We start from the raw sequence: 12,473 nt of genomic DNA, 5'->3' as shown, positions 1-12,473 counted from the left end.
CATGAGACTTCCCCCTCGCCGCGAGATGAGGCCCGATTCCCCTGCACTGCGTGCAGAGCAATTGCTTGTTGCACATCACACAAGAAAGGAGCCTTGATTTCCTTCATGGCACTCCAGAGAAACCCCAAGAACACTGTTTCAAGGCTAGAGGGATCCTGAGGTCACTGTAGCAACACGAAAGAACTCCGTGGACCAAAAATCAACTCGAGATAAGAGGTTAGTAACAAACTTCGAATCCAGAGGAATACCAGCTTACCACAAGCACCACAAGAGGAGGCTTCTCACAGCTTTAGGTATGTGAGAGGGACCCTGAGTTTGCAGCCTCAAGTGGAATGAACACCGCGATGCCCTGACTCGAAATAAGGCCGGATATCCCTGCAGTGACATGAACGCAGGCTCGTCTTGCATCTCCCAAGACAAAAGGATGTCTGAATCCCCTGTGGAGACCACAGAGAAAGACCTAGTTCTCCACCTCATGGCGACCGGAGGCCTCACATCCTTTGAAAACTCCAGAGGTACGCGGAGATCAGTGCCTCCAAAGAGACGATGCCAGACTCCTCGTGAAACTTGATAGTAGTCCCAGGATTCCTGTGGCACGTGGAAAGGGACCCTTGGTCTCCCGCCTCAGCTGGAGAGGCGTCCCAATTGCCCTGCCAAGCCTCGAGGAGAATCCCGAGTTGTCCCTCGCAACTAGGCAGGAGTCCTGACGTCGCTGAACAAACTCGTGGGAGGAAGGGCCATACCCATCCTAACTGGAGAATATACCCCAGGTTCCCGCCGCAACTCGAGAAAAACCATGAGACTTCCCCCTCGCCGCGAGATCAGGCCCGATTCCGCTGCACTGCATGCAGAGCAATTCCGTGTTGCACATCACACATGAAAGGAGCCATGATTTCCTTGATGGCACTCCAGAGAAACCCCAAGAACACTGTTTCAAGGATAGAGCGATCCTGAGGTCACTGTTGCAACACAAAAGAGCTCCGTGTGCCAAAAATCAACTCGAGATGAGAGGTTAGTCCCTGGCTTCGACTTCAGAAGAACACCACCTTACCACAAGTACCTCAAGAGGAGGCTTCTCTCAGCTCTAGGTATGTGAGAGGGACCCTGATTTTGAGGCCTCAAGTGGAATGGACACCGCGATGCCCTGACTCGAAATAAGGCCGGATATCCCTGCAGTGACTTGAATACAGGCTCGTCTTGCATCTCCCAAGACGAAAGGATGTCTGAATCCCCTGTGGAGACCATAGAAAAAGACCTAGTTCCCCACCTCATCGCGACCGGAGGCCTCACATACTTTGAAAACTCCAGAGGTACGCGGAGATCAGTGCCTCCAAAGGAGACGATGCCTGACTCCTCGTGAAACTTGATAGGAGTCCCAGGATTCCTGTGGCACGTGGAAAGGGACCCTTGGTCTCCCGCCTCATCTGGAGAGGCGTCCCAATTGCCCTGCCAAGCCTCGAGGAGAATCCCGAGTTGTCCCTCGCAACTAGGCAGGAGTCCTGACGTGTCTGAACAAACACGTGGGTGGAAGCGCCATCCCCGTCGTAACTCGAGAATATACCCCAGGTTCCCGCCGCAACTCGAGAAAAACCATGAGACTTCCCCCTCGCCGCGAGATGAGGCCCGATTCCCCTGCACTGCGTGCAGAGCAATTCCGTGTTGCACATCACACATGAAAGGAGCCTTGATTTCCTTGATGGCACTCCAGTGAAACCCCAAGAACACTGTTTCACGGCTAGAGGCATCCTGAGGTCACTGTAGCAACACGAAAGAGCTCCGTGGACCAAAAATCAACTCGAGATGAGAGGTTAGTCCCTGGCTTCGACTCCAGAGGAATACCACCTTACCACAAGCACCTCAAGAGGAGGCTTGTCTCAGCTCTAAGTAAGTGAGAGGGACCCTGAGTTTGCAGCCTCAAGTGGAATGGACACCGCGATGCCCTGACTCGAAATAAGGCCGGATATCCCTGCAGTGACTTGAATGCAGGCTCGTCTTGCATCTCCCAAGATGAAAGGATGTCTGAATCCCCTGTGGAGACCACAGAGAAAGACCTAGTTCCCCACGTCATCGCGACCGGAGGCCTCACATTCTTTGATTACTCCAGAGGTATGAAGGGATCCGCGCCTCCAAAGGAGACGATGCCTGACTCCTCGTGAAACTTGATAGGAGTCCCAGGATTCCTGTGGCACGTGGAAAGGAACCCTTGGTCTCCCGCCTCATCTGGAGAGGCGTCCCAATTGCCCTGCCAAGCCTCGAGGAGAATCCCGAGTTGTCCCTCGCAACTAGGCAGGAGTCCTGACATGGCTGAACAAACACGTGGGAGGAAGGGCCATCCCCGTCGTAACTCGAGAATATACCCCAGGTTCCCGCCGCAACTCGAGGAAAACCATGAGACTTCCCCCTCGCCGCGAGATGAGGCCCGATTCCCCTGCACTGCGTGCAGAACAATTCCGTGTTGCACATCACACATGAAAGGAGCCTTGATTTCCTTGATGGCACTCCAGAGAAACCCCAAGAACACTGTTTCAAGGCTAGAGGGATCCTGAGGTCACTGTAGCAACACGAAAGAGCTCCGTGGACCAAAAATCAACTCGAGAAGAGGGGTTAGTCCCTGGTTTCGACTCCAGAGGAATACCACCTTACCACAAGCACCTCAAGAGGAGGCTTCTCTCAGCTCTAGGTATGTGAGAGGGACCCTGAGTTTGCGGCCTCAAGTGGAATGGACACCGCGATGCCCTGACTCAAAATAAGGCCGGATATCTCTGCAGTGACTTGAATGCCAGCTCGTCTTGCATCTCCCAAGATGAAAGGATGTCTGAATCCCCTGTGGAGACCACAGAGAAAGACCTACTTACCCACCTCATCGCGACCGGAGGCCTCAAATCCTTTGAAAACTCCAGAGGTACGCGGAGATCAGTGCCTCCAAAGGAGACGATGCCTGACTCCTCGTGAAACTTGATAGGAGTCCCAGGATTCCTGTGGCACGTGGAAAGGGACCCTTGGTCTCCCGCCTCAGCTGGAGAGGCGTCCCAATTGCCCTGCCAAGCCTCGAGGAGAATCCCGAGTTGTCCCTCGCAACTAGGCAGGAGTCCTGACGTCGCTGAACAAACACGTGGGTGGAAGGGCCATACCCTTTGTAACTCGAGAATATACCCCAGGTTCCCGCCGCAACTCGAGAAAAACCATGAGACTTCCCCCTCGCCGCGAGATCAGGCCCGATTCCGCTGCACTGCGTGCAGAGCAATTCCGTGTTGCACATCATACATGAAAGGAGCCTTGATTTCCTTGATGGCACTCCAGAGAAACCCCAAGAACACTGTTTCAAGGATAGAGCGAACCTGAGGTCACTGTAGCAACACAAAAGAGCTTCGTGTGCCAAAAATCCACTAGAGATGAGAGGTTAGTCCCTGGCTTCAACTCCAGAAGAACACCACCTTACCACAAGTACCTCAAGAGGAGGCTTCTCTCAGCTCTAGGTATGTGAGAGGGACCCTGATTTTGCGGCCTCAAGTGGAATGAACACCGTGATGCCCTGACTCGAAATAAGGCCGGATATCCCTGCAGTGACTTGAATGCAGGCTCGTCTTGCATCTCCCAAGACGAAAGGATGTCTGAATCCCCTGTGGAGACCACAGAAAAGGACCTAGTTCCCCACCTCATCGCGATCGGAGGCCTCACATCCTTTGAAAACTCCAGAGGTATGCGGAGATCAGTGCCTCCAAAGGAGACGATGCCTGACTCCTCGTGAAACTTGATAGGAGTCCCAGGATTCCTGTGGCACGTGGAAAGGGACACTTGGTCTCCCGCCTCAGCTGGAGAGGCATCCCAATTGCCCTGCCAAGCCTCAAGGAGAATCCCGAGTTGTCCCTCGCAACTAGGCAGGAGTTCTGTCGTTGCTGAACAAATACGTGTGTGGAAGGGCCATCCCCTTCGTAACTCGAGAATATACCCCAGGTTCCCGCCGCAACTCGAGAAAAACCATGAGACTTCCCCCTCGCCGCGAGATGAGGCCCGATTCCCCTGCACTGCGTGCAGAGCAATTGCTTGTTGCACATCACACAAGAAAGGAGCCTTGATTTCCTTCATGGCACTACAGAGAAACCCCAAGAACACTGTTTCAAGGCTAGAGGGATCCTGAGGTCACTGTAGCAACACGAAAGAGCTCCGTGGACCAAAAATCAACTCGAGATGAGAGGTTAGTCCCTGGCTTTGACTCCAGAGGAATACCACCTTACCACAAGCACCTCAAGAGGAGGCTTGTCTCAGCTCTAAGTAAGTGAGAGGGACCCTGAGTTTGCGGCCTCAAGTGGAATGGACACCGCGATGCGCTGACTCGAAATAAGGCCGGATATCCCTGCAGTGACTTGAATGCAGGCTCGTCTTGCATCTCCCAAGATGAAAGGATGTCTGAATCCCCTGTGGAGACCACAGAGAAAGACCTAGTTCCCCACCTCATCGCGACCGGAGGCCTCACATTCTTTGATAACTCCAGAGGTATGAAGGGATCCGCGCCTCCAAAGGAGACGATGCCTGACTCCTCGTGAAACTTGATAGGAGTCCCAGGATTCCTGTGGCACGTGGAAAGGAACCCTTGGTCTCCCGCCTCATCTGGAGAGGCGTCCCAATTGCCCTGCCAAGCCTCGAGGAGAATCCCGAGTTGTCCCTCGCAACTAGGCAGGAGTCCTGACGTGGCTGAACAAACACGTGGGTGGAAGCGCCATCCCCGTCGTAACTCGAGAATATACCCCAGGTTCCCGCCGCAACTCGAGAAAAACCATGAGACTTCCCCCTCGCCGCGAGATGAGGCCCGATTCCCCTGCACTGCGTGCAGAGCAATTCCGTGTTGCACATCACACAAGAAAGGAGCCTTGATTTCCTTGATGGCACTCCAGTGAAACCCCAAGAACACTGTTTCAAGGCTAGAGACATCCTGAGGTCACTGTAGCAACACGAAAGAGCTCTGTGGACCAAAAATCAACTCGAGATGAGAGGTTAGTCCCTGGCTTCGACTCCAGAGGAATACCACCTTACCATAAGCACCTGAAGAGGAGGCTTCTCTCAACTTTAGGTATGTGAGAGGGATCCTGATTTTGTGGCCTCAAGTGGAATGGACACCGCTATGCCCTGACTCGAAATAAGGCCGGATATCCCTGCAGTGACTTGAATGCAGGCTCGTCCTGCATCTCCCAAGATGAAAGGATGTCTGAATCCCCTGTGGAGACCACAGAGAAAGAACTAGTTCCCCACCTCAACGCGACCGGAGGCCTCACATCCTTTGAAAACTCCAGAGGTACGCGGAGATCAGTGCCTCCAAAGGAAACGATGCCTGACTCCTCGTGAAACTTGATAGGAGTCCCAGGATTACTGTGGCACGTGGAAAGGGACCCTTGGTCTCCCGCCTCAGCTGGAGAGGCGTCCCAATTGCCCTGCCAAGCCTCGAGGAGAATCCCGAGTTGTCCCTCGCAACTAGGCAGGAGTCCTGACGTGGCTGAACAAACATGTGGGGGGAAGGGCCATCCCCGTCGTAACTAGAGAATACACCCCAGGTTCCCGCCGCAACTCGAGAAAAACCATGAGACTTCCCCCTCGCCGCGAGATGAGGCCCGATTCCCCTACACTGCGTGTGGAGCAATTGCTTGTTGCACATCACACAAGAAAGGAGCCTTGATTTCCTTCATGGCACTCCAGAGAAACCCCAAGAACACTGTTTTAAGGCTAGATGCATCCTGAGATCACTGTAGCAACAGAAAAGAGCGCCGTGGACCGAAAATCAACTCGAGATGAGAGGTTAGTCCCTGGCTTCGACTCCAGAGGAATACCACCTTACCAAAAGCACCTCAAGAGGAGGCTTCTCTCAGCTCTAGGTATGTGAGAGGGACCCTGAGTTTGCGGCCTCAAGTGGAATGGACACCGCGATGCCCTGACTCGAAATAAGGCCGGATATCCCTGCAGTGACTTGAATGCAGGCTCGTCTTTCATCTCCCAAGATGAAAGGATGTCTGAATCCCCTGTGGAGACCACAGAGAAAGACCTAGTTCCCCACGTCATCGCGACCGGAGGCCTCACATTCTTTGATAACTCCAGAGGTACGAAGAGATCCGAGCTTCCAAAGGAGACGATGCCTGACTCCTCGTGAAATTTGATAGGAGTCCCAGGATTCCTGTGGCACGTGGAAAGGGACCCTTGGTCTCACGCCTCAGCTGGAGAGGCATCCCAATTGCCCTGACAAGCCTCGAGGAGAATCCCGAGTTGTCCCTCGCAACTAGGCAGGAGTTCTAACGTCGCTGAACAAACACGTGTGTGGAAGGGCCATCCCCGTCGTAACTCGAGAATATACCCCAGGTTCCCGCCGCAACTCGAGAAAAACCATGAGACTTCCCCCTCGCTGCGAGATCAGGCCCGATTCCCCTGCACTGCGTGCAGAGCAATTCCGTGTTACACATCACACATGAAAGGAGCCTTGATTTCCTTGATGGCACTCCAGAGAAACCCCAAGAACACTGTTTCAAGGCTAGAGGCATCCTGAGGTCACTATAGCAACACGAAAGAGCTCCGTGGACCAAAAATCAACTCGAGATGAGAGGTTAGTCCCTGGCTTCGACTCCAGAGGAATGCCACCTTACCACAAGCACCTCAAGAGGAGGCTTCTCTCAGCTCTAGGTATGTGAGAGGGACCCTGATTTTGCGGCCTCAAGTGGAATGGACACCGCGATGCCCTGACTCGAAATAAGGCCGGAAATCCCTGCAGTGACTTGAATGCAGGCTCATCTTTCATCTCCCAAGATGAAAGGATGTCTGAATCCCCTGTGGAGACCACAGAGAAAGACCTAGTTCCCCACCTCAACGCGACCGGAGGCCTCACATCCTTTGAAAACTCCAGAGGTACGCGGAGATCAGTGCCTCCAAAGGAGACGATGCCTGACTCCTCGTGAAACTTGTTAGGAGTCCCAGAATTCCTGTGGCACGTGGAAAGGGACCCTTGGTCTCCCGCCTCAGCTGGAGAGGCGTCCCAATTGTCCTGCCAAGCCTCGAGGAGAATCCCGAGTTGTCCCTCGCAACTAGGCAGGAGTCCTGACGTGGCTGAACAAACACGTGTGTGGAAGGGCCATCCCCGTCGTAACTAGAGAATATACACCAGGTTCCCGCCGCAACTCGAGAAAAACCATGAGACTTCCCCCTCGCCGCGAGATGAGGCCCGATTCCCCTGCACTGCGTGCAGAGCAATTCCGTGTTGCACATCACACATGAAAGGAGCCTTGATTTCCTTGATGGCACTCCAGTGAAACCCCAAGAACACTGTTTCAAGGCTAGAGGCATCCTGAGGTCACTGTAGCAACACGAAAGAGCTCTGTGGACCAAAAATCAACTCGAGATGAGAGGTTAGTCCCTGGCTTCGACTCCAGAGGAATACCACCTTACCACAAGCACCTGAAGAGGAGGCTTCTCTCAGCTCTAGGTATGTGAGAGGGACCCTGAGTTTGTGGCCTCAAGTGGAATTGACACGACGATGCCCTGACTCGAAATAAGGCCGGATATCCCTGCAGTGACTTGAATGCAGGCTCGTCTTGCATCTCCCAAGATGAAAGGATGTCTGAATCCCCTGTGGAGACCACAGAGAAAGACCTAGTTCCCCACCTCAACGCGACCGGAGGCCTCACATCCTTTGAAAACTCCAGAGGTACGTGGAGATCAGTGCCTCCAAAGGAGACGATGCCTGACTCCTCGTGAAACTTGATAGGAGTCCCAGGATTACTGTGGCACGTGGAAAGGGACCCTTGGTCTCCCGCCTCAGCTGGAGAGGCATCACAATTGCCCTGACAAGCCTCGAGGAGAATCCCGAGTTGTCCCTTGCAACTAGGCAGGAGTTCTGACGTCGCTGAACAAACACGTGTGTGGAAGGGCCATCCCCGTCGTAACTCGAGAATATACCCCCGGTTCCCGCCGCAACTCGAGAAAAACCATGAGACTTCCCCCTCGCCGCGAGATCAGGCCCGATTCCGCTGCACTGCGTGCAGAGCAATTCCGTGTTGCACATCATACATGAAAGGAGCCTTGATTTCCTTGATGGCACTCCAGAGAAACCCCAAGAACACTGTTTCAAGGATAGAGCGAACCTGAGGTCACTGTAGCAACACAAAAGAGCTTCGTGTGCCAAAAATCCACTAGAGATGAGAGGTTAGTCCCTGGCTTCAACTCCAGAAGAACACCACCTTACCACAAGTACCTCAAGAGGAGGCTTCTCTCAGCTCTAGGTATGTGAGAGGGACCCTGATTTTGCGGCCTCAAGTGGAATGAACACCGTGATGCCCTGACTCGAAATAAGGCCGGATATCCCTGCAGTGACTTGAATGCAGGCTCGTCTTGCATCTCCCAAGACGAAAGGATGTCTGAATCCCCTGTGGAGACCACAGAAAAGGACCTAGTTCCCCACCTCATCGCGATCGGAGGCCTCACATCCTTTGAAAACTCCAGAGGTATGCGGAGATCAGTGCCTCCAAAGGAGACGATGCCTGACTCCTCGTGAAACTTGATAGGAGTCCCAGGATTCCTGTGGCACGTGGAAAGGGACACTTGGTCTCCCGCCTCAGCTGGAGAGGCATCCCAATTGCCCTGCCAAGCCTCAAGGAGAATCCCGAGTTGTCCCTCGCAACTAGGCAGGAGTTCTGTCGTTGCTGAACAAATACGTGTGTGGAAGGGCCATCCCCTTCGTAACTCGAGAATATACCCCAGGTTCCCGCCGCAACTCGAGAAAAACCATGAGACTTCCCCCTCGCCGCGAGATGAGGCCCGATTCCCCTGCACTGCGTGCAGAGCAATTGCTTGTTGCACATCACACAAGAAAGGAGCCTTGATTTCCTTCATGGCACTCCAGAGAAACCCCAAGAACACTGTTTCAAGGCTAGAGGGATCCTGAGGTCACTGTAGCAACACGAAAGAACTCCGTGGACCAAAAATCAACTCGAGATAAGAGGTTAGTCCCAAACTTCGAATCCAGAGGAATACCAGCTTACCACAAGCACCACAAGAGGAGGCTTCTCACAGCTTTAGGTATGTGAGAGGGACCCTGAGATTGCAGCCTCAAGTGGAATGAACACCGCGATGCCCTGACTCGAAATAAGGCCGGATATTCCTGCAGTGACTTGAACGCAGGCTCGTCTTGCATCTCCCAAGACAAAAGGATGTCTGAATCCCCTGTGGAGACCACAGAGAAAGACCTAGTTCTCCACCTCATGGCGACCGGAGGCCTCACATCCTTTGAAAACTCCAGAGGTACGCGGAGATCAGTGCCTCCAAAGAGACGATGCCAGACTCCTCGTGAAACTTGATAGGAGTCCCAGGATTCCTGTGGCACGTGGAAAGGGACCCTTGGTCTCCCGCCTCAGCTGGAGAGGCGTCCCAATTGCCCTGCCAAGCCTCGAGGAGAATCCCGAGTTGTCCCTCGCAACTAGGCAGGAGTCCTGACGTCGCTGAACAAACACGTGGGAGGAAGGGCCATACCCATCCTAACTCGAGAATATACCCCATGTTCCCGCCGCAACTCGAGAAAAACCATGAGACTTCCCCCTCGCCGCGAGATCAGGCCCGATTCCGCTGCACTGCGTGCAGAGCAATTCCGTGTTGCACATCACACATGAAAGGAGCCATGATTTCCTTGATGGCACTCCAGAGAAACCCCAAGAACACTGTTTCAAGGATAGAGCGATCCTGAGGTCACTGTTGCAACACAAAAGAGCTCCGTGTGCCAAAAATCAACTCGAGATGAGAGGTTAGTCCCTGGCTTCGACTTCAGAAGAACACCACCTTACCACAAGTACCTCAAGAGGAGGCTCCTCTCAGCTCTAGGTATGTGAGAGGGACCCTGATTTTGAGGCCTCAAGTGGAATGGACACCGCGATGCCCTGACTCGAAATAAGGCCGAATATCCCTGCAGTGACTTGAATACAGGCTCGTCTTGCATCTCCCAAGACGAAAGGATGTCTGAATCCCCTGTGGAGACCATAGAAAAAGACCTAGTTCCCCACCTCATCGCGACCGGAGGCCTCACATACTTTGAAAACTCCAGAGGTACGCGGAGATCAGTGCCTCCAAAGGAGACGATGCCTGACTCCTCGTGAAACTTGATAGGAGTCCCAGGATTCCTGTGGCACGTGGAAAGGGACCCTTGGTCTCCCGCCTCATCTGGAGAGGCGTCCCAATTGCCCTGCCAAGCCTCGAGGAGAATCCCGAGTTGTCCCTCGCCACTAGGCAGGAGTCCTGACGTCGCTGAACAAACACGTGGGTGGAAGCGCCATCCCCGTCGTAACTCGAGAATATACCCCAGGTTCCCGCCGCAACTCGAGAAAAACCATGAGACTTCCCCCTCGCCGCGAGATGAGGCCCGATTCCCCTGCACTGCGTGCAGAGCAATTCCGTGTTGCACATCACACAAGAAAGGAGCCTTGATTTCCTTGATGGCACTCCAGTGAAACCCCAAGAACACTGTTTCAAGGCTAGAGACATCCTGAGGTCACTGTAGCAACACGAAAGAGCTCTGTGGACCAAAAATCAACTCGAGATGAGAGGTTAGTCCCTGGCTTCGACTCCAGAGGAATACCACCTTACCATAAGCACCTGAAGAGGAGGCTTCTCTCAGCTTTAGGTATGTGAGAGGGATCCTGATTTTGTGGCCTCAAGTGGAATGGACACCGCTATGCCCTGACTCGAAATAAGGCCGGATATCCCTGCAGTGACTTGAATGCAGGCTCGTCCTGCATCTCCCAAGATGAAAGGATGTCTGAATCCCCTGTGGAGACCACAGAGAAAGACCTAGTTCCCCACCTCAACGCGACCGGAGGCCTCACATCCTTTGAAAACTCCAGAGGTACGCGGAGATCAGTGCCTCCAAAGGAGACGATGCCTGACTCCTCGTGAAACTTGATAGGAGTCCCAGGATTACTGTGGCACGTGGAAAGGGACCCTTGGTCTCCCGCCTCAGCTGGAGAGGCGTCCCAATTGCCCTGCCAAGCCTCGAGGAGAATCCCGAGTTGTCCCTCGCAACTAGGCAGGAGTCCTGACGTGGCTGAACAAACATGTGGGGGGAAGGGCCATCCCCGTCGTAACTAGAGAATACACCCCAGGTTCCCGCCGCAACTCGAGAAAAACCATGAGACTTCCCCCTCGCCGCGAGATGAGGCCCGATTCCCCTACACTGCGTGTGGAGCAATTGCTTGTTGCACATCACACAAGAAAGGAGCCTTGATTTCCTTCATGGCACTCCAGAGAAACCCCAAGAACACTGTTTTAAGGTTAGATGCATCCTGAGATCACTGTAGCAACAGAAAAGAGCGCCGTGGACCGAAAATCAACTCGAGATGAGAGGTTAGTCCCTGGCTTCGACTCCAGAGGAATACCACCTTACCAAAAGCACCTCAAGAGGAGGCTTCTCTCAGCTCTAGGTATGTGAGAGGGACCCTGAGTTTGCGGCCTCAAGTGGAATGGACACCGCGATGCCCTGACTCGAAATAAGGCCGGATATCCCTGCAGTGACTTGAATGCAGGCTCGTCTTTCATCTCCCAAGATGAAAGGATGTCTGAATCCCCTGTGGAGACCACAGAGAAAGACCTAGTTCCCCACCTCATCGCGACCGGAGGCCTCACATTCTTTGATAACTCCAGAGGTACGAAGAGATCCGAGCTTCCAAAGGAGACGATGCCTGACTCCTCGTGAAATTTGATAGGAGTCCCAGGATTCCTGTGGCACGTGGAAAGGGACCCTTGGTCTCACGCCTCAGCTGGAGAGGCATCCCAATTGCCCTGACAAGCCTCGAGGAGAATCCCGAGTTGTCCCTCGCAACTAGGCAGGAGTTCTAACGTCGCTGAACAAACACGTGTGTGGAAGGGCCATCCCCGTCGTAACTCGAGAATATACCCCAGGTTCCCGCCGCAACTCGAGAAAAACCATGAGACTTCCCCCTCGCTGCGAGATCAGGCCCGATTCCGCTGCACTGCGTGCAGAGCAATTCCGTGTTACACATCACACATGAAAGGAGCCTTGATTTCCTTGATGGCACTCCAGAGAAACCCCAAGAACACTGTTTCAAGGCTAGAGGCATCCTGAGGTCACTATAGCAACACGAAAGAGCTCCGTGGACCAAAAATCAACTCGAGATGAGAGGTTAGTCCCTGGCTTCGACTCCAGAGGAATGCCACCTTACCACAAGCACCTCAAGAGGAGGCTTCTCTCAGCTCTAGGTATGTGAGAGGGACCCTGATTTTGCGGCCTCAAGTGGAATGGACACCGCGATGCCCTGACTCGAAATAAGGCCGGAAATCCCTGCAGTGACTTGAATGCAGGCTCGTCTTTCATCTCCCAAGATGAAAGGATGTCTGAATCCCCTGTGGAGACCACAGAGAAAGACCTAGTTCCCCACCTCAACGCGACCGGAGGCCTCACATCCTTTGAAAACTCCAGAGGTACGCGGAGATCAGTGCCT

Source organism: Cervus elaphus, chromosome 28 (genome assembly GCF_910594005.1).
Source record: "Cervus elaphus chromosome 28, mCerEla1.1, whole genome shotgun sequence".
NCBI lineage: Eukaryota > Metazoa > Chordata > Mammalia > Artiodactyla > Cervidae > Cervus > Cervus elaphus.
This window is presented reverse-complemented; position numbering follows the sequence as displayed.